The sequence below is a fragment of the Acromyrmex echinatior genome, chromosome 1, assembly GCF_024713525.1.
Source record: "Acromyrmex echinatior isolate Ae372 chromosome 1, ASM2471352v2, whole genome shotgun sequence".
Taxonomy (NCBI): Eukaryota; Metazoa; Arthropoda; class Insecta; order Hymenoptera; family Formicidae; genus Acromyrmex; species Acromyrmex echinatior.
This window is the reverse complement of record NC_141852.1, coordinates 27,452,248-27,474,306: the sequence shown is the minus strand read 5'-3', so window position 1 is coordinate 27,474,306 and position 22,059 is coordinate 27,452,248. Positions and strand designations below refer to the sequence as shown.

Sequence of the window (22,059 nt, the reverse complement as noted above, 5' to 3'; positions counted from 1 at the left end):
TCTAAATTCTTCTCTTTCGCCGCTGATGAAAGATGCTTTGTTATCCGAAACATGCGGTTTGCGAAATTAATTTGATTTTTCATATTTGAATAAATTGTTTATATTGATACGTCAACGTTAGTTCATTATTCATTTGGCGCTATTTCTTCGTATCGCTATTAATTACTAATACGAGTTTGGATTTTTAGTGCTAATTTGTAATGATATGATTTCACAACAGAGATGTCAACTGTTAATTAATTATGCTACCACTAATTGTCACAAAATTCATAATGTATTATAATTGTTACGCATTATAATTACAAAATACCTCTATAATTTCTCTACATTAAATACATAGGTACTATTAAATCAAATCTTTTCCAACTTACATTTTTAAACAAATGTTTCTTTATTAAATACAATGTTGTAGACTTTGCTTATATTATCAAATAATTAAATATAAGATGTTAGTTATAGGTGATGAAACAAGTTCTTTAAAAATTCATAAAAATATAATACATGAAAATTGTAGTTTCAAAATCTTTACATTTTATGAAGTATTCGATGGAAAAATAAATAACATGTTAAGTCGAGATTAAATTTGCGTATATTCATTCATTAGCTAACAATGTTTTAAATGTGAGATGCAATCTCACTATTACGATACACATTATATAAAATGTATAGTATAGAAAATTAAATTAAGCAATATTTTATTTTAAAAAGTTAAATAATTAGAGCGCCGTTTAAATACAAAATATCAATTCTTCGTCTACATATCTCTTCAACTTTTATTAGATTGATTTGATTCGATTAATTCAATTAAATCAAATAACATCTCGAATAATTCGCAAGATTTTCTTCAAATATTTTCTCGTACAGGTTTGACATCACATCTTTGTGGATAAAAATATTTATTTTAACAGAGATTTTTCTCTTGATATAAGCTAGATTTTTCTATCTTACATTTCCATTGCCATTTATTTTTGAATCGAACTGGAAAATGAAGTAACAGCTGCGCGGTAAAACGATCGGTTTTAAAAAATTTATCCAACCCGGCGCTTACGCACGTTGCTTTTTATTGATCAAATATAAACCGAATGACAGTGAAACGTTGCGTATATTTGTAGAAGTCAGTATGTGTATGTTGGGAGACTGGATCCCTGGGTGGCAATGTATGTGAATAGACGTTTATTCTGTTCTTCCCACATGATTCCGTCCTCCTCAGCTTTGAAGTCTTCTCTCCGTCAGCCTCTCTGCCGGCCGGCTCGACGTTACCATCGCGCCACCAACTTTGTTATCTCCGGCTACGTCCGTCAACCCCGTCAAACGTTTCCGTCGCTTTGTGCAACGCGTCGAGTGGTGCCGTTCGTTCGCTCGTTCTCTCGTTCGTTCGTTCGTTCGTTCGCGTTTGCTTCCCTTAGCGTCAACTCCCGATGGTCTGCATCGTCGCCGTTAGTTGCCGTCGCCGCCGTCGACTCGCAATGGCTTATCCGTTTAATTAACGAGACAATGCCAGGCCCGCAGATTGCACGCGCTGGGTCTTCGCGTACCGAAAGCGAACAATGTCGTTATTGTTCCCTTACCCTTGCTGCACTTCAGTCCAATGCGCCTACTATACCGTATTTTGAAAAGTTTAACGGGCGTTCGAGTTAGCACCTCATTGCGCGATTGTTATTTCAATGGGATTCATCCCTCTGCTTTAAATGGGCTTCTAGTGCCGACCGTTGACTAGCAGAGATCATTTAAAAAAAAAATTCATTGAAAAATAGGTACGTTAGGGCAAAAATAGAAGTGAAACATTATTTAATAACACGTTCTTCATAGTTTGCATGAAATGTTGCTCTTATTTAATATTTAGAGAAACAAAACGAACTTTTAGAAGCATCGTGCGTACCTTCAACTCATTCTTTTATTCACATTCTAAAATGATCTTTATGATTTAAGAAATCTGTGACCTAAAAAGCTTAAAAGCAAAAAAAGGAGAATGAGAGAAAGAGAGAGAGAGAGAGAGAGAGAGAGAGAGAGAACTAGAAATAAAAATGGAGAACTACTGCTTTAAACGAAACTACTTACTTTTCTACCGGAACGTATATGTATTTTCCGCGCGACGCAATAAGAGAACCAGGCCGCAGCGTACATTCCGCAATTTTGCGTCTCGCGAGCAAAAGGGAACGTTCGCAAAAACACGGTCTCGTCCGGATTTCGCGGATGCCTTTTGCGGTTGTTGTACGACATTGATATATCGCAATTGATTTTTTTTTTCGTTTTACATTTATCCTTGTCGTCCCAAAAGAAGTTTTCAGATGAATTAAAATTTTTACGTATACTGAACATCCGACAATTATTAGATATGTTTGATGTTGTTGAATCAGCTTATCTCACAATCAGTTAGATGTTGCGACTTTATGAAGAAAAATATAAGAAAGATGAGAAAAAGTTTGTAAAAACTAAAGTTTATTTATCAACTTCTCGACAACTTTACCAAATCGATAGTCTACGTTCAATAAAATGAATATAATAAATTTCTTTCTTTTCTTCTTTCTCTCCTTTCTCTATTTAGCCGTCTTTATAACAGAAAGGAAAACTTTTTTCACCAAGATTAAACGATTCTAATACTAAAAAGCAGATACAAGTAGAACTAATAATTTAATAAATAATTTAAAGAATTTTATGCAAATTATTTGTATCGTCAGACAACGCGATCGAAAAAATAGTTCATCAATACATCAATTCGAAATATATTGTGTACTAAGCGAATTTTTATTTTCAAGGGAGAAACTTTTTTTTTGGGAGGAATGAGAATAGCAATGTGTGGTAAATGGAAAAGGTATGAAGTGGTTACTACAAAGGCGAGTATGAAGGCGAAATTGCACGTTCATCGTATTTTTATCCACATTGTGGACCGCGCTGGTACAAAAGAGAAAGCGATTTTTCTGGATTTCCTCGATGCACACCAACAGTCGCCACACTGTCCGTTTCTCCTAGCGTAAAACCGCCCATATTACTGTTTGCTCACGGTTCAGTTTTACCATCTCCGTCCGGCGCGGAAATTCTTGATCACCAGCATATCTGCCGAATAAAATCTCCATGGTGCAAACTAATGCATCGGGCTGTCTAAAATTTTTATGTATCAGATATTTTGCGTTTGTGTTCCTTTCATTCGAATTGATTTTTGTGATGTAAAATATATAATTTAAGATTGTTTGCAGAGCTTCTGATCGAAAAAAACCTGTTCTCATCAGTTCTACATTGACGCGATATTCAAAAGATTCTTTAAATTAGCTTAAAAGAATATTAGAAAGCAGCATTTGAATATAAAGAAATTACCTATATTATAATATAAAGTATAATATAGAAATTGTAATACATTATTATTTCAATACGTAACAACAGACTAGATACATTGTGTGAAATATCTTGATTTTTATTTTGAAATTATAATTAATCAGAATTATAATCCCGGAAGAACAAATTATTTGAATAATAAAAATAAATTCTGGAAATTATCAACAAGTAATTGATATTTTTATCCAAAAGGTTAATGTACGACGAAATATTTAATGAATGTTATTAATTGAGAGAAATATTTTAAGGAAGGTTTAACTTGATGTAATTATCAATCTATTTTGTGTTTGTTATTTCAATTGAGTGAATAAATAATTAAAAATTAAATTCAGTATTAATTACTTTTTAGTCGCCTTTACTGTTTTTTAATGATATTACTATGTATCGTATTATAAAATTAATTAACGCTTTAATATTATAATATAAATGACAAATTTACAATCATGGAAAGATCTATGTCTAATTTTGAAATTTGTTTTGTTATTTTCACGATTCCATCAGCAATTACGCGTAAAAGGTTTCCGCGATCTCAGTGCAGAGTCTCATTCTCATGCCATTCCATCCTACTGACGTCGTTTAACTGTCGATGAAATCTGACGTAACGAGGAAAGTTCGATAGGTTTTAAGTCACGACGAAAATACGTTAAGTTTACAGCCGAATACCGGTGGGAAAGACACATTAACATTAGAGAATGTCCGATAATAGGAAAAGTCTCTGACATTCGTGGGAAGTGCTCTGAGCTTTGGAGAACTATATAGCGTCCCTTTAGAGCATGTTTCGCACGAGTTCTTGTAGGAAATAGTTTGTGAGTTCTTGGTTACAAGTTACAAATTTCGATGGAGTCTTGATTGAATTCTCGATATTACCAATGAATACAAATGAATTGCATTTCATGCACGATAAATTTTCAAACGTATACATTTCAATTTCTCTTTTTGTGATGGAGAATTATAACGGTTTCAAATGTTCATTTTGTGTATTCTTCGATGTAATTATTTAATGTATATGATAAAGTTGGAGAAAAATAAAAGACAGTGTGAAAACTAGATCTACAAATTCATATATACATTAAATAGAGTTTATCGCATCTCCTTTGAACTGCGATGATCGAATAAGTCAATTTGATTTTATTGAGCGATCTTTCTATTTTCGCTAGAAAATCGTCTAAACTGCATACAAGTAGTTAATTTAACTTTAACGATCAGTGCTGTTGAATAGAGACTTAAACAGAGATGACAGTCCATCTTCTTTTGCGGCGGAAGGGTATAGAGATAGGAACGGAATTGGAAAAACGGAGATCGTACAGCATTCGCATCGAACACTGAAAGTCTCTCTAGAGTCTCTCAATATTTCAGAAAGTTTTTCCGGGTAGGACCGACTTCACACGTCGACAAATGCTTAGCCTTGCTTAGCCGTCTTTATCCCCGACCGACGTTTTATCGACGACTGTGCTGAAGTTCGCTCTTTTCTTCTTTCCGCCGTTTATAATGGAGAAAGCTGTCGTTTCAAAGAGGCGTATTAAGCGCTAAATGTAAGCAAGAATGAACATTTCAACGTCATACTTTATTCATTGAGAGTTGCGCATATACATTTATTTCCAGAGTCCTAAGTTTTGTTTAAAATTAGGTACGCTGCGTTCAGTGATACGCGCCACCAGGTTTATCGAAGTAAACTTTTACGCGACATTTCGATGTTCCGGTGACTTAAGTCCTTATCAAGTTTAGAAGCGCCCAACAGACGGTTTTACAACTTGCGTCATAAACTGTAGAGGAATATGGGTCATAAGTGAGTCGGTAGAAGTGGAGCACATGTATATGACTTTCATCTTTCAACGTGGTGCTCGATGCTTCGCCTCAATGGTCGTGTTTTACTTGTACGATGTTTTTATGACTACCTGCCACGAAGATAGATAAAAAAAATCTGATTGTCTATCGCCCGTCGAATAAACGCGTCTTTATCCTTTTATCTCGAGATGAATAAACGATATATTTTATTCTTATTCACGCTCTCGGAGGATGAGGCAAACGTGTCTCTCAATCCGTAGTGCACCTCGCTACATCGGGAATGTTATTTCATTTTAATGGAAGCTCGAACTTTCAGGGCGTATAATTCAGCAGTTGTAAAATCAGTCGTCCTACCAGAATGAATGGTCCGTTCGTTCGGACAATTTATAAAATCCTTCGAAACCCGTACTACCTTCGGGCCTTTTCTCGAATAACTGGGAATTTTATCAGCTGACTCGCGACACCGCCATCGCCGCTGGCTACAACTCCGTGCACATTTCATTTTAATGGCCGCGAACCGTAAGATTTCCCGCTGGTTGACTTCTCGATTGCATTCGTCAGTAATGCGCTCAGTAATGCGCTCTTAGGAGTTAAATAGAAACTTAATGTTTTGCACTTTGGTAATTTAATTTTTATCTTATTAATTTTTCTCAGTTACAGGTAATTATACGAAAGGTATAACGTCGATGGCAAACACAGTAGAAATTACATGCTAGATGTAATAAATTTAGTCTTGTCATAAAAAATAAGAACTTTTCGTTCGAATAATTCGAACTTTTTGGTTTTTCTCTTTAGGATTTACGAGTATCATCGAGAAGAAGCGCAGTATAGTTTCGAGGCGTCTTGTATGTACGATAGAAATCTAGCTGGGTGTAATCAAAATAGCCGAAGGGCGAGTTTCAGTAAGCTGATCAAACTGTAGTATAGTTTCTATCCACGCCGGTATATCCCGGCCGTTGGGTATCTCCCTTCAATTTCACTCCGATAACTTGTTAGCGCCGCTAACTGCTTCGTAAAATTGGCGTCGCGAAGTAAGTGCTTGGGGAATATTGAAAGTAACAAGGAGAGGCCGTTCCGCCTATGGGAGACTCGTATAGCGCTTGGAATTAGTGAGATTTCGTAAAATATGTTTTATGAGAACCACCCGCTTCCACCCGCTATCGAATAACGTAACGAGAGAACTATGCTTTCCGCATCGATTTAACGTCCAGACTTCTTGATTATTATTTATGAAAGTCGTTTCATCGTTCATAAACACTAAATAACGACCCTGGTCTAATACACGAGAAAAATGTCTACCTCAGTTAGAGTAGTAAGTAAAGTCCGATGAGGATTTTAACGTTTGAAAGCCCATCATTCTTCTCTCATCTCGAGGTATTTCTGCTGAAGAAAGTAGGAGTAGCAATATCAAATCATTATGAATTATTTTTCATTAGCTCGCGCGATGAGTGCTTTTAGTTAATTAACATCGTTTTGACGTTTATTAGAGTGTTAGGAAAGTTTCAATATTTTTTTCTACGTTACATTTTACGCGATAAAATTTTCAGTCTAAGAATGTACGATCTTTTCGAGGTTATCCAAGGTTTTGAGGATACGTAAGACCGGCGGATATCCTCGGTACATATCTTGCGGCGCTTCTCTTTTTCCATTTCGCGTCTGCTAAGTGAATTCTGGGGAAGACTCATTTTCAAGTTGGGGAAAGTGCGCGTGTGGTGCACCAACGGCCAGGGACGAAGATTACCCAAGTTTCAAGGGGAGACTTACCAAGTTCTGCATACGCGGTCACGTATATCACATGACCGCGTGCACTCTTCCTTCCCGTACTTCGATAAGTAAAATATTCAAATGATGCTATAGTAATACAAATTTTACCATGCAAAAAAGTAGTAACGGTGAAAAAGAAAATGTTTTAGTATGCAGTTTTGTATAAAATGTGCAATTTCAAATCTTTTAATGCAGTCCAAGTTTGTACAAGATTTCATGAAGCATCCATGGCGCATCTGCCATATTAAGCACGTACTAATCAGAATTTAAGATCTACTATGGGTTGCCCAGTTTTTTAAATTCTTTGGACTATTCCGTGATATGAGTAATCGGATATCTAGAAGACCATTTTGACTTGTATATTTTTTTAGATATACAGGGTGTCCCACAACTAACGAATTTCCTCTTAAGAACATATTCTTGAGGTAATTTTGAGACGAAAATATTAATACAAAAATGTCAAGACTACAATAGTTTTTTTTAAATTATAATTGGTTAAAGATAGTGTAAAGATAGTGTAACTATTATAGCCTCGATATTTTCATATTAAGATTTTCGTCTTAGAACGTTCAAAAGAATCCAGAAATAATAATAGAGGCTCTAAAAGTAAAATGATTTTTTATTTATAAAGTTAGCATTTAAAGCTTATAATTAAAAAAAATTGTTGTAGCTCGACATTTTCGTATTAGAATGTTCGTCTCAAAATTATCTCAAGAATATGTGCTTAAAAGGAAATTCGATAGTTGTGAGATATATGTATATATATATATATATATATACGAGTGATAGTATATGATTTACAGACTTGACAAATGACGCGTTACTTGTAACGTCGTTATCATTACAAGTTAGTTTTTCAGTAACGATTGGATAACGATGTTACATTTTCTTCTGAGTAACGTTCATAGCAACGCAGTTACATTTTTGGGGTAATGATAACGATTTTACTAGTTACTTTTACCGTTATTTTATTTCTATTTACGTATCAGTTTTAATCGTAACTAGAGCGTGTATACACATATATGTAGAGGGAGGGGAAAGCTCTCTATTATGAGATTAGTGCCTAATATAAGATAGCGGCGTTTTTGCTAAACTAATAAACGCTATCTATTGGCTCCATCAAGAATTTATTGCTCTTGGATTGAAAACTATTCAGTGGAAAATTCATTATTAGATCATGCCTGCAGTCATTGTAAAAAAAGATTTTAGAATTTGGATATCTTCAAGTTTCATTGAGATGAACGTAACCTTTTTTATTAATTAATAAAAAAATAAATAAATATTTGGCAATAAATTCTTCATGTAGTGATAAAATAAGATCGTACTAATAGAAAAATGCGGGATATATGTTGAATTGCTTAATTACAGAAGTTAGATTTGATGATCGTAAAATCGTAAGACATGGAAATCGTAATATGAGATACCGTAATATGAGGATATTTCTGATATGGATCTGAATAACTTATGCTCCTATGTCATAGTAGAAAATCGTTACTACACGTAAAAAAAGGACTTAGTAATATCAGCTAAATATCGATTGCTAATTCAAATTTTGCTGTTATTGATAAAAGTTGGCTATTGAAGATAAAATACATTTGTTGCCGACATCTAACTTTATTAAAAGCGTGCTAACTAAATTAAAAGCGTACTTAACATGAGTAGCTACATAAGTGGCAGCTATTCGTCACTATCTTAGCCACGTAACCGCAACACTCCATTCGCAATTATTTCTGGGATGCTGCTGGTTGCCACTCTAGCAGAGAATATTTTTCGTTGTAGTACCTAAATTTTAGTTAATAAATTGAGCAGCATACAAATTTTGGCAGCATGAGTTTTGACATTAACTGTCCTTATTATAAAGACAGTTTTAACTGCTACAGTTCTATTTTAGCTGCTTTGACTAATCTTTTCTCTGCAAAGATACTGTAAAGTATAAATGTTATTGTACAATAATAAAAAGGACAATCGGAATGAACATAGAATGCCTGTTTCTGCAATACTTGGTTTCAACTACCTGAAGACGAATTCTGGATATAATCCATCGTATGTTTAATTTTTGCGCATACATTGGCTGTGTTTGTGTGTATTTTATAGAAACATTAAATAATGAATATTAAGAGGCCAACATTAATCTAAATAAATAAAGTGTTATGTAAATGTCCGGACATAGATATAGTTCAGTTATTGGGTCGGATAGTATCTATATCCGGACAGTTACACAAAATGTTTAATTAATTAATTTAAATTAATATTAATCTCAGACACAAAATTTAGTTATTTAAATTAATATTAATCTTAAATGCATTTTAACTTAAAGATCAATTTTTTGAATTGTTTTTTGTTATTAAACATCTATTAATATTTCCCATCAGCATACTAATTTTCTAATTGTGGTCAGACACTGGGACAATTATGTCCCACACAGAAAAAAAAACAAAGCTGAAAACTTCACTGATTCAGCAAATCTACAGTCGTAATATATAGACAGTCAATTTTTTATGTTAAAGTAGCAAAGTTGATAGCCGAATAACATTAGCGATTTGTTAAACCATCAAATCTTCTTAGTTATAGATGTTGAATTTGCGCAGTAAGTTACAGGTTTGTCGTACCACCCAATTAATTTTTTTTCTGTGCAGTGTCCCACCGGCTGTCTGATCACTGATATATTAGGTGTTGGAATTAATTCGTAGCGTTTTACAAGTGATGGGAAGTACTTTCATTAATGTATTTTTTAATGCTCATGTGAAATAAATAACATTCTTTCATTAAAAAACGCTACGAATTAATTCCAACACCTAATACATTGACGTATTCTATTACTTATTTAAATATTTTAATTAATAACTGTTATAACTGGTAATAAGATTGGAAATAAGACTGTTTATGTTAGATACATTACTTTAAATACGAAGCGCCACTACGGTCTGAATGTTAAGATGTTGAATTATTATATATATTCATTTAAATGAATTAATTTCAGAAATTATAATTGCGTGTCGATATGGTTGTCGGACTTTCAACGTAATCAATTTGAAATATTAATAATCCCCTGAAATTTTCCCAAATTTAATCTTAAAAAATTGTAATAAAAACTTATTGCGAAAAATATTGCCTCGGCCGGTAGTCGAACCCGGATCTCTCTGTATTCCATACGAACGTTCTAAGTCCTTTAGACTTTAGATCTGTCACCGAGGCAATTATTAATTGTGTTCTCACATATGCGATCTAAAGATTCTTAATATTGTTTATTATAAAAATAAGTATTATAAGAAAAATAATCAGGAATTGCTTTATATTAAGAAACATTAAGTTTTTAATAAAACGTCCAACGCTTTCGATTCAGCTTTCAGCATTAAATATCTCTGCAATTTAAAATGGATTGAAATTTTTACTAAAAAAAGAAATATCGGCTCTAAACTTGCGAAAGAAAGCACTCCTACCATCGACTTCGATCTTCCGCAAAGCATTCTTACAAATTTCTGTCGTTCCGAAGATCAAAACGCACAAAGCAGACGGCGGAAAAGCTTTCGAGAATAAAAAGAATTAAGAAGGAAGGAAACGTAGAGCGGAAGACTCCAACAGGAGAGGATTCTTTCAATTAGTTTTCCAAGTGGAGATCCGAGTTAACCAAGTTTCCGTCCGAATGTTCCGACTAATGATTACGCCGTTATATCATTCGGTTGGGGAAATGCCGACTTCGTCCATTATGCAGCAAGTTAAACACATCCATATTGATAAGCTGCTATCGCTCTTGACTTTTCCGCGGAAGCCATTTCGGAATCGCTCAATAAATCGGGGCGCCTGTACGAGCGTCACAAATTATCGATTCTGCTGAGACAGACCTTGTTTGCTTTCATGTAAATTATCGAACTATATCGACATGATTATTTTTCAAATTTCGCTATATGAAGAAGTTTATATTGTAGCGAAAAGAATCCTCGTCAAAGAGATGTTACTTAGAAAGGAGCAATGTTTTTATAATCAATGATAGTTACGTATAGTTTACTAAAATCAAAACAGGGACTGTGTTGACAGACAAATATTTGTCAAACAGTGCGCTGTACGTGGTAATTTGCCATCTATCCAAGTCTCTATTAATTGAGGGATAGTAACGCCAATTAATAGTCAAGAGGTTATCATCAGTCAAATGGCATTGCTTCCCATCGCTCCAACAATAAGATTCACCAGCGACAAATGTGGCAACGTAAATCGAGTGGGAATTATATTTATTATTATCGGTAATAATATCGCTTCAAAATGACAAATATTAAAATAAATAGAAGAGAAACTTTAATTCTTTTCTATTTCTTTTTAAATCTACTTAATTTTTTTTAATAATATTCTCGTTGCTGTTGTCTCTCTCTCTCTCTCTCTCTCTCTCTCTCTCTCTTTCTTTTTTCGCTTCAACTTCTCTTGTCGATACGGTAAAGAAATGTTATTGCAACGTTAAACGTATACAAAAGACATGAACCGCTATATCCGATTACAAAAGCATTTCAATGTTCGCTCTCATTAAATCACGATAGGCAGTCTACAACACCCTTTGTCGTCTCAACTATTAAAGCGAACTCACGTTCTGCCTCGTAGATCATATTAGTTGGGATCATATTAGTTGGTGGAACTTGTCAAAACTTAAATAAGGTAAACGTTACAGCGAACTTCTTATGCAAATTTAAATGTGTTCTTATTCAATATATTAATTGCGTCGCAGCTTTGACAATTTTCATGTGAATTGCTAACGGATACGTGTACATTGAAATTCAAAGTGTTAGCATAAGTTAATTGAATTTATGTACAATTACAATTCTCAGTAGCTATTTTACTTTCTTGGTTTAATTAAATCGCTATTTCCACTAGTATGCAGTTTTGTATATATTGTAAATTAAAAGACGAAACAAGATAAAAATCTGTACGTGAGAAATTTTAATAAAGTTTCAGAAAGACGATGATACGCGAGCATTTAAAAAACGCCACACTTTTTAAAATTTTTCATACTTTTAAGCTAATATCTAACATACAAAACACGTCTATTGTTTTTTTTTTCCATTTATACAAAACATTTATACAATAAGAAACTAATATCGCGAAATTTTATCACTATTATGTGGCTTTTCAATAAATATTCGAGTAATAACTCGTTACAAGATTTATAGGATAGGATAAATTGAACTCTCGTTGTTCATGCCGTGCCAGATAGCAACTCTTGAGTACTTTAGACATCTCTATGTTGAATTGCAGACAGATACCATCAGGCGACACTCGCTCTCCGTTAGCGATCCTCTTTCATGATCAAGGTGAACCACTTCTTGATCTAAGATTTCCGCTTCCGTTGCTATTTCCGGTACGAGACGCGCTAGATATTCGATTAACTGTTACCGGATACCCGACGCTTCCACATCAAGACGTCTGAACATCGATTTTCATTTTCATTCGACGTATCTCATCAGTGACTCAAACAAAATTCGCAAACAAGTTCTCTATAAATTTCTTTAATTGTACGTGCCAATGTTAATTTAACAAATTATAAATTAATTATTTCTCAATAATGAGATTTATCGGCGATTACAGCTACACTGCGATTATTACTGTGTGTAATATTATTGCTAAGGATTTAATGTGTGAGTAATACGGTAAATATCAAAATCTATAGCAAGTACGAGCAAACGAAAGATGAACCGAACGAGTTTCGCGTTTGTAATTTAACATTTAATCGGTCTTGTAACATGTAAGAGAATATTATTGACGTACTCTAATGGAATTCGTGGGCTGGCACGGGATGTTGGAATACCATTAGTAACTCCCAGGAAATTCTTGCTGCATCTATGCCGGCGGAGTTTCACGGAGCTGGAAGGCAAAACTCTTGCCATCATTGAGGGGCCAAGTGCAGTTCTCTCTCCGTCAAATTTACCCCAATCTTCTATTTAGTTTCCTTCTGAACTTCGCGGTCGTCTACGAAGCGCATGGCACGGCATGTCACACAATTAACGATTCGCTTAACATGTTAACTTTGCTTGGCTAAGTGAGATCCGCTCGTGACTCAACATCTTGCTCGGCTCTGCGCTTTCCGGATTGCCGGAATGGCTTGACGATTTCATTCTCGACGCGGTGTTCTTCGGGATATTAAACGTTTTATCCCGGAATCCCGAGGTGATAAATTTTATACGTTACATCGCTGAAATTCCACACGTCTGTCGTAGCATCCGTGTGGATGGGCGCGAATCTCATTGAGCGTAGATCTCCTCGACGTAAGTAACGCCCGACGATTGCCGCGAGAAGATTTCCTGTTTTGTGCGCGTCATATAACAGTGGCCCATCTTCATTCCCATTTCCATACCGATGTCGTTACATAGTCTGAGCCGTTCTTGCAATCTAATAACTAATCTTGGCACGTGATGCGGATAGATGCAGCCGCGCATTTGGGAGGCGCGTTAAGTGGAGAGTTGGCAGGCTCTGGGTGCCAGAAATGGTGTCGTACCGTCAGTAATCAGACAGCACGTAATCTGCATAAACGGTTTCTCATCCCTCTTTACTCCGTTAGTCAGTGAATCTGCGAATTAACACTCGAACAACTACGTCATACACCGTTATCCGCGAGCAAGAAGAATTCCATTTGGTGGGTTCATATATTAATAAAGTTCGTAGTTTCATAGTTTCAGAATTAATTGTATGAGACATTACAGTAATTTAATTTTTTTCTTTTCCTAATCAAAAATTTTTAACGGAGAAAGAAATTTTTCAAGCTGCTTTAAAATATCATTTTGAAGGATACGTGTATCATTACATTCTTTTACACGAACAAAAATCCTCGCGACTGTAAACAGGTCGCCTTTCTTTTAACCGATGAGAGAGACTGGCAGGTAATTCGAAATAAAAGCGTCGTCTCATATTTGGCTTAATTAAGCGAGCTTGCGTCGACATGCGCGAGCATAAAGGGAAGCCGGGGGCGTGGATGTGACGCTTTTAATGTTTCGAGCTTTTAGCGTCGACGAGCTTTCCCTTCGGAGTCTCTGATGCTGATGCAACTGTATCCACCATCGACCATGGAGTCCAACATGCGTCGCCGCAGTTGCACCCTAGATTTCGTTAAACTTAGCGATCGTAATTACATCATGTACTTTACTCTCTGGCTAGAAAGATGAATTATTTCTTAACCAAGCTGAATCTTTACTCGACTGTGAGTAATTAATATCGTTACCGTAGTGTTTAAATACAAAAAAATATGTTATTCGAAAATCGAGTAAAATTGTTTTTGCTATTACAAATTAACTTCGAAAGAAATAAACTCTACACTGAAAATGAGACAAATTTCTAGTTGAAAAATGAATGAACCAATAAATTCTGATTTTTTTTTTATATTAATCAGAATTCTGGTCATCATATAATTGGATATCTCGTTATCTCGACTTGAAGAATTGTAATAGATTTAACTATGAAATTTTAATTTGTCCATTTTTTCCATTAGTGTTCCAAATGCAACCGGAGTCTTTCCGCTGTATTAATTAGCACATTTTTAGTACATTGTAATTCATATTTAATTTTTCATTATTGATATTACTTATGGTAAATAGAATTTCGAGTGGGTAGGACTCGATGTGCTCGGTGAGAGGACAAATTAAGGCTAAAGGCTAAGTGATAAATGGAGTCACTAATTCCCTTAGTGCTCTTTTTGAAGTAATAGCTTTAGATCGCGGTTTAGAGCATTAATCCAACGGTTTAGGAGAATCAATGAAATATTCTGATTTAAAAAAGTCTTTTTACGTTTTCTATACAGTAAATATATACTGATTTCGTTTATTTATTAACAATACTATTATTAAACAAGAGAAATAAAATTAATTATAGGAGAAGAATAAAATTAAAATCAACATTTCTAGTTCCGTTACTTTAATTTTTCAGCATCTATCTGAATTTAACTTTCATAGTATTCGTAGTAATTAAAAGTAGTTAAAAGTACCTGATATTTAGTATTTTATAATACGAATGATGAGAATTCTGTTCTAAGAAACATATATGAATATCCGTTGTAAGAAACGTATATAAGGTGTCGGTTTAGAAAGGTTAACCGGTGGATAGTGTCAACTGTCGCAAGCATATATAATACACGGACCAGATTTAACGTTTCACCGTATCGTTATACGTTGTAATTTTGTCGCAAGTGACTTGGCAAAGACAATGATATTGGTATTGTAGTTATTGTATGTTCCTATGCATCTTTTGTAATCTGTGCTCCGCAATTCTGACTAGGTGACTGTATACATACATGAATAAATTGTGGACCGTTTTCTCTAGCGAAAATACCGAGGGAAATAATCATTTATTGCAACTTTGCAATTTTTTCATATGCCTTTACAAATATTACTTTAACTAAAATTATTCTAAAATAAATCTCATTTGAAATTAATTGAGAAAGTCCTTCATTTAGCCTTTTGAAGAATTCATGAAAAAGATTATTTCTCTTTAAATGTTTAGAAATCAATGTTTTAATTTCATTTTTAAGAAAAAAAAACTCTTAAATTCTGAAATTCTTAAAATTCGGAAAAGCAGTGTTAAAAGAACATTCAAACATAAATTTTGAGACACCCTATATAAACCACTGTAAATCAATACAAAGCTACCGAAGAGCAAAGGTATTGTCTACGCTTCCGGATTGGTGTGTTCTCTTACCGACGGATTCTGACGAAGATTGAATATTCCATGTTATTCTTAAAATTAAACTGTTATTTTATTTCTCCTCCGTTCTCCTTGAGGGATCGAACTAAGGGTTTTAAAATACCGAGCGCTAGCTATGTGACTCATCAAAGTTTGGTACGAGAAATTACTTAGCGCGCGAGTATATACTCATCAGGATGTATTCACGAAGGTGGTTAGGTCTTTGAGTAATTTCCTTAAGGACTCTCGATACGGTTGATGGATGATTTCGCTGTTTCTTTTTTGGCTGCCCCTCATCCGTCAAATCGGTAAGCTTCCTCAATCTTCCTTTCGTTTTCTACTTCGTGTTAGAGTAATTTCCCTGCTTCACGTTTTTTTCTCGACGAGAAAAACGTGAGTATAATGAGGCGGAAAATGATAATTTTAGAAAAACGTTGAACATTAAAATTACGAGGCTGTCTTGAATATGACACCCTTGTAGGATATTTTCCAATCGACGAGGATTCATAAATACAAATGTCACAGATATAATATGCAAATCCAAGATTGGAAGTTAAGCCAAGGAGAGAATATTGATCGCTGCCGGTGTCGCTTATTGTATCCATTTAATAAAGAAATAATCTTTCGCGAGAGAGCGAAAATTATTATTCGTGAGAGCGTTTAAATATCAATTACTAACGATTATTATACTCGTGTCGAGATTGAATTTTCTTTTCATTTCGTGGCGTTATTTACATACGAGCCGAATACACGTCGCGTCGGCGAACTGTCCACGACTAGATTCGAAAATATTTCCCGATCGACGATCTCCATCAACGACAGATTTATGTCTGCGTTTCAGCAATTTTCCGAAAACGCTATACCATCGTGACAACAGCAGTGACATGGTGAAACTCGCCACGGAATACGTTTCAAGTGGAGATACTCGAATCGCGTGTCATCATAACGAAGCCATATGCGAGATCGATGGCGCAACATAAATCCATTTATGCCAACAAAAGCTCGGCAGCTCGATTCCAACATCTATCTCACTGTTGCACACTCGGCTTTTATTCACGCTATACAGTGTAGCCCGGAAAAGGAGAAAATATGTAGTAGAAATATATATTTTTCAACGAAAGGAACTTGCGGAGTAAGTTTTTCTTAACGAGATCATTTTATTGACGACCGCGCATTACAGGTCACACTTTTTTCACTTTCGGTTTGTAATACTTTTACTATTAAATCTTATATATATTACATTTCACGGCATCTCGTTTCCGTATTATTTATGTCGTGAAATAAAATTTTCGTAAAATATTTTCGCCCATTTTAATTCTTTAAATTTTAAAGGCTCTACCGGTTTCCTTTTTCTTTTTCTCTTTAACAAATTTTACGTCTTTAAAAGAACGAAACCGTTTATTTTTTTCTATTTTCTTAAATCGAAGTAGAATCTTTTTTGTGTTGCTTTTAAGCTTAAATGATTTGTGTATTTACCGATAATCGATATACATTTTTGACATTTTACTTTTATATTTTTGAAAAGAGTTTTATAAAAGAGTTTTCATTAATGAAAATAGAAAACTTACACTAACGATGAGTTTGAGGGACGTATTCTGCACAGCATAGAATACAAATCGCCGGAAATTGTTGCAGTTCTCGTACTTGGCGTACCTCTCGAAGTGTTCCTAATATCAAGTATCGCAACTTCGTTTGCGTTCGAGAATTCCTACTACCGAGGTCCGAAGTTACGTGCAGTGCAACATAATTGTGAACGCGGAGCTTACACAGCTCGAAAAATGAATATCCGCTACATGATAAATGAAAGGTTTCCAACTAAAACTTTTCAATATTCTTCACAAGTAACACTAAAAAATTAATAATAGTGAATTGTTTACACTAAGTGATTTAAAAAGCAAGATTCCATCATTAATGATCCTTGAAAGCTTTCAACGATCTTTAGATTATGTGAAATTCAATTTTTAAAATATTCAATAATAAAAAATAAAAAAGAGATTTTATAAGAAATAGTCGAGAATCTATAGATATACTGCTTAGTACCTTCTACGAAACATGGTTTGGCTTATATATGATCAATGAGGATCGATTTGTGCTGAGACGAAGATAACAAAATATCGAAGAGACGAAATTTCGTGCCGATCCAATAAGAATCGCTCAAGTCGATGAAATTCCGACGCCATCGTCACGAGATGTAATACAATTTCTTGTTTTGGAAATGAATCTTAGGAATGCATAGTAAGTTAAGTTAGGTTAGAATTAAGCTTTGAGATTGGCTATTAAATAGATTAATTGTGTGTCCTTGCTCGAAATAGATTTATATTTAATATTAAACAAAAAAAAATTGTATCCCATGACGAAAGAAGAAAGGACAGCGCATATTCCGATTTATGAAATGTTGGTCTCAACTTAGTTTTCGAGGACGGGCAGATATTTCTGGAGATGCACGTCTTATCTATTTACATATACGCGATAAAATGCGATGGCGATGGCATCGGCGTCTTACTCCAACGTCACTGCAACATAAAATACGTGTCAGAATCCGCCGCGCCGCGCCGATATCTCACCTGTGCATCTTACGATCCATTTTCGAAAATTATTAAATATTATATATATATATTTGGGCGCGCTCATCGACATCCGCGAGCGAGAGCCTTGCTATGAAATTTTATCGCTTTTCCCATTTATAATTCCAGTGACCTAATATAATGCAATATATTAAATATGTAGAACGACGGATAATAGACGAATAGTTTATACCTCTATCCGAAAAGGTCGCGAGGTCATTTTCATTCTGAATTCTATGCTGTACAGCGAATATAGTAAGAGTACTATATCAATTTAGATAATGAACTCTAATGAGAATATATCATATAGCCTACAGCAACATTTGTTCTGGAGTCGTGAGAAATGTACATTTTCTGCACCTGTATACTCTCACGTTGAATGCAACCCGGAAGAATAACGCCATATGAACTTTCTGGAAGTTTGTAGCTTTGTTTACCAAAATCTTTTGTTCTTATCTTTCTTATCTTTCGGATAGTATACAATTTTGTCTACATTGCTAAAAAGTTATCTGGCTAAATCGATGGAATTTTTGATAATTTTTATTAAAGTGACTTGCAAAAATCTTCGCTACGCAATCCTTAATATAGGTATATATCATTGTATTATTATGTTTAAAACTTTCTATCATAGATACTAAAATAATTGGACAGGCAATTAAATATTTTAATTAAAATTTAAAATATACAACAATTGTATTACGAAAACTAATATATTTGTTTGCTTATTTCAAAAGTGACACAACTAAAAAAAATTAATCAATTAAAAGCGATACACTTATGTGAAAAATTAAAGGCAAATATAAAAAATATCTGACAGGTTATTTGAATATTAAATCAAATAAATTATCTGAAAATATTTAAAAAATTCTTTGACTGCTATATTATTAATAAATATATAATTATATAAAGAGACGTATGAAATAGATTATTTAAATAACCTGAACAGTTAGTATAAAATGAAATATATTAAGAAATAGTATAATTGAGATCTATTGTTATTTAGAGAAGTTAAAGATTAAATAAAGAAAAATTTTATTAGAACAATATGCAAGATAAAAGAGCGTGTTAAGCAAATTGTAATTTCACAATCCTCTGTTATAAAGAACGTTTTAATGTCGCGCAAATATTTTCATTTCTCGCTTTGTAAGCGACATCTTAACATGTTTGTAAAGTGTCGGCAATAGTAAAGACTGACGTCGTCGAAGCAATGTCGTTTAAATGGCATTGCAGCGTTCTGAAGCACATTGAAATGGTCATCGTATCGATTAGGTCGAAGTGGACTAGCTAATTTTCCCAAGTTGGACTTGGTTGCGCTATTCGGCGCTGTCAGGTTCCATGAATAGACATGGTAATAGCATAGCCTTATGATATGTTGCAAAACGGACATTATATCAAGTCAACTGAATGTACAGGCCTAGCTTGGAAAGTGCAATACATATTCGGTGTAATACATTCATTTAATAGCGCCTATTATCAAAAGTTTAACGAGACTACTTGTGACATTTGCGTCGCGCATTCTCATTAGTTTCGCACTCGTTGGAACAGAATTCTTGATTGCGAATGATTATAAAACGCCGGTAGTAAATTTGAATTGTAGACGAAATATTTCTTAGGAAGAGATTTCTTAACGTGGCATTAAAATGCCATCTAGACGGCTTTTAATCGGTACTGAGAAACGTCAGGAATCCCCAAAGTCCTTTTCATCCTCTACAATTTCTTCGTCTTCTTATTACCGTTCTGCGGACGACGATTAATCCTTTCGCGGACCCATGGAAAATCTTTGCTTACAAGAAGAATCCGTCTTGGATTGCAGACACTGTTTCCATTCGTTATCGTTCTAGCGCGAGAACCGCCATGAACAGATAAAAACAGAAAAAATCCCCTCTATTGGGATGATTTTCTGCGTACACATTTCAATTTAATTTATTTTGCCACTCTTTTTAAATGTTGCACCTTGGCGATTTTTTTTTTGTGTTTTCGATGATAATTACAATTACTAATTGTGCGTGAATAATTGTGACGTTAGATATTCTCATTGATTTTCTTCATTGGAACGCGATTTTACAATAAAAAGAACTCTTTCAATTCAAAGTCAGAAGTGTCTCTTAATTCCCAGGTATAAAAGACTGCTTGTTAACTTCGTCTTTGATGCACAAAGTTGATCTGAAACTAATCGTTTCATCAAGGGAGAGGAAGCTTTTGCTCTAGAAAAAAAAAAAAGGAAAATCTTTTGTTTAATGACTTTCAACCGATTCGTCGAGCCGTGCGAAGGAACGGTTATCTTCCTTCACACGTCATTAAGTCTTTGGTTAATTATCTGCGACCGACCGACCGATTCGCGATAGAGTTGCTGAAATAATTTATTGCCACCTCGCTGTTTATCCTCACTAAAGGCGGATGATTTAATCCTTTCCGTTGCAACCAACGTTGTTCGGCTCGGCATAACTTCTCAGTACAGTGACTAACGATACTCTTACTATCTTGCCTCTATTCCTCGTTTCATCCCCTTCTCTCCTTCTAGTTTTGTCGGATAATGAAGATTAAGATCTCTCGACTTTCTTCCACCGCATATCACTTTCCACGCGAAATTTGCCGGAAATTTAACCCTTGCTTGAGGTAGATACAGCTCGATTAAAATAAATTGTGGTAATTCGTTTACATCGTCCTTTGATTATCTCCATTCGTTGTCGTGATCTCTTTTTGTAAAATAGGAAACATCGAGCGAAATTTATTTATTTTCATCGACTTTTGTGTACTTATATTGCTAATGTAGTGAAAAAGGAGATAATTTTTTATAAAAGAATTAATGGAAAACGTATTAGTAATTTTTATTAAAAAAGTAATTGAAAAAGTGGGGTGGTCTATTAAAAAAATGATTTATATTTGTATATTTATATTTTTTACTTCAATCATTCCCTTTACGATCGTACTAACAATTCAGAGGAACATTGTATACATACATAAAAGCGGTATTAATTTTAAAATGTATGAACAAATAAACCAACGATATATACGATATATACGAAATGTATTTACAAATGGATACTATAGTAAACATTTTTCATCCAACAGATTCAGGTATATAAAGATACGTTATAAAATGCTTTCCTCGTGTAAAAAGACATCTCATGTAAGAATACGTAGCATTCCTCGTTTACTTACACTCCGTTCCAGTTTCGTCGGTCGTGCTTTCAATGGCTGTCCCCTTCAGTATGCCGAGTGGAATTCCGTTACGAAATCGTTTGCCGGAAAGTTTCCTCTTATCCAGCTTTACCTTCCTTCTCTTTCTCGCGCGTGCTCAATTTTTTCCCCCTGGAGATTCATTCCAATAATGCACTGCCAGAATCCGCATTTGCATAGCCGCGCTTTGTGCGATGAGAGCTTGCGATTCCTCACGTATGCGCCAGATTCGATTGCGTTTTCGCGCATCGGCTGTACATATGTAGTGTGAATAAAACCTTGCAATCCTGGAGTGAAGAGGCAACACATTCCCGATGGAATTAGTTTCTTCCGGAAGATTGCAGAACTTCAGATTGCACCGCGCTGCGGTGCAATAATCTCACATGGCCCCAAAAATGCCGAAAGGTATACAGCCTAGTAGCAGGTGATATCCGTATTCCGGTTATAATACATTGCAGATCGCTCGTAAAATTTGGTAGAAAGTAAATCACGGCCCGCGTTACGATGCTGCGATTTAAGGTCTCTTGGAATTTCGCGATTACGGCATATTATAATTCATAACGACATTCGTAACAACGTAATAACTTCTCGTTAATATCTCTGAATACAGCAAGCCGAATAATTAGCCATAGTTCGTCTGTATTAATTACATAATATAATCCTTTCTCCTCCATACGTTCATGAATACAATTTCGCTTAACAGTTTCAATTACACATATTCTAAATTTTATTTTTAAAAGGTTAAAAAAGTTTGCAGTTTTTTTTAATAAAAATAAAATTACAGAAG

General features: G+C 34.6%; 1 protein-coding gene and 1 long non-coding RNA gene across 4 annotated transcripts in view; one reads left to right on the top strand and one right to left on the bottom strand.

The window, feature by feature from the left end:
• Window positions 1–22,059, top strand: part of cpx (synaptic transmission protein complexin) — a 141,766-nt gene that overhangs the window by 5,867 nt on the left and 113,840 nt on the right. The gene's annotated exons all lie outside the window — the stretch shown is intronic.
• Window positions 1–22,059, bottom strand: part of LOC105148200 (uncharacterized) — a 95,209-nt gene that overhangs the window by 3,472 nt on the left and 69,678 nt on the right. The gene's annotated exons all lie outside the window — the stretch shown is intronic.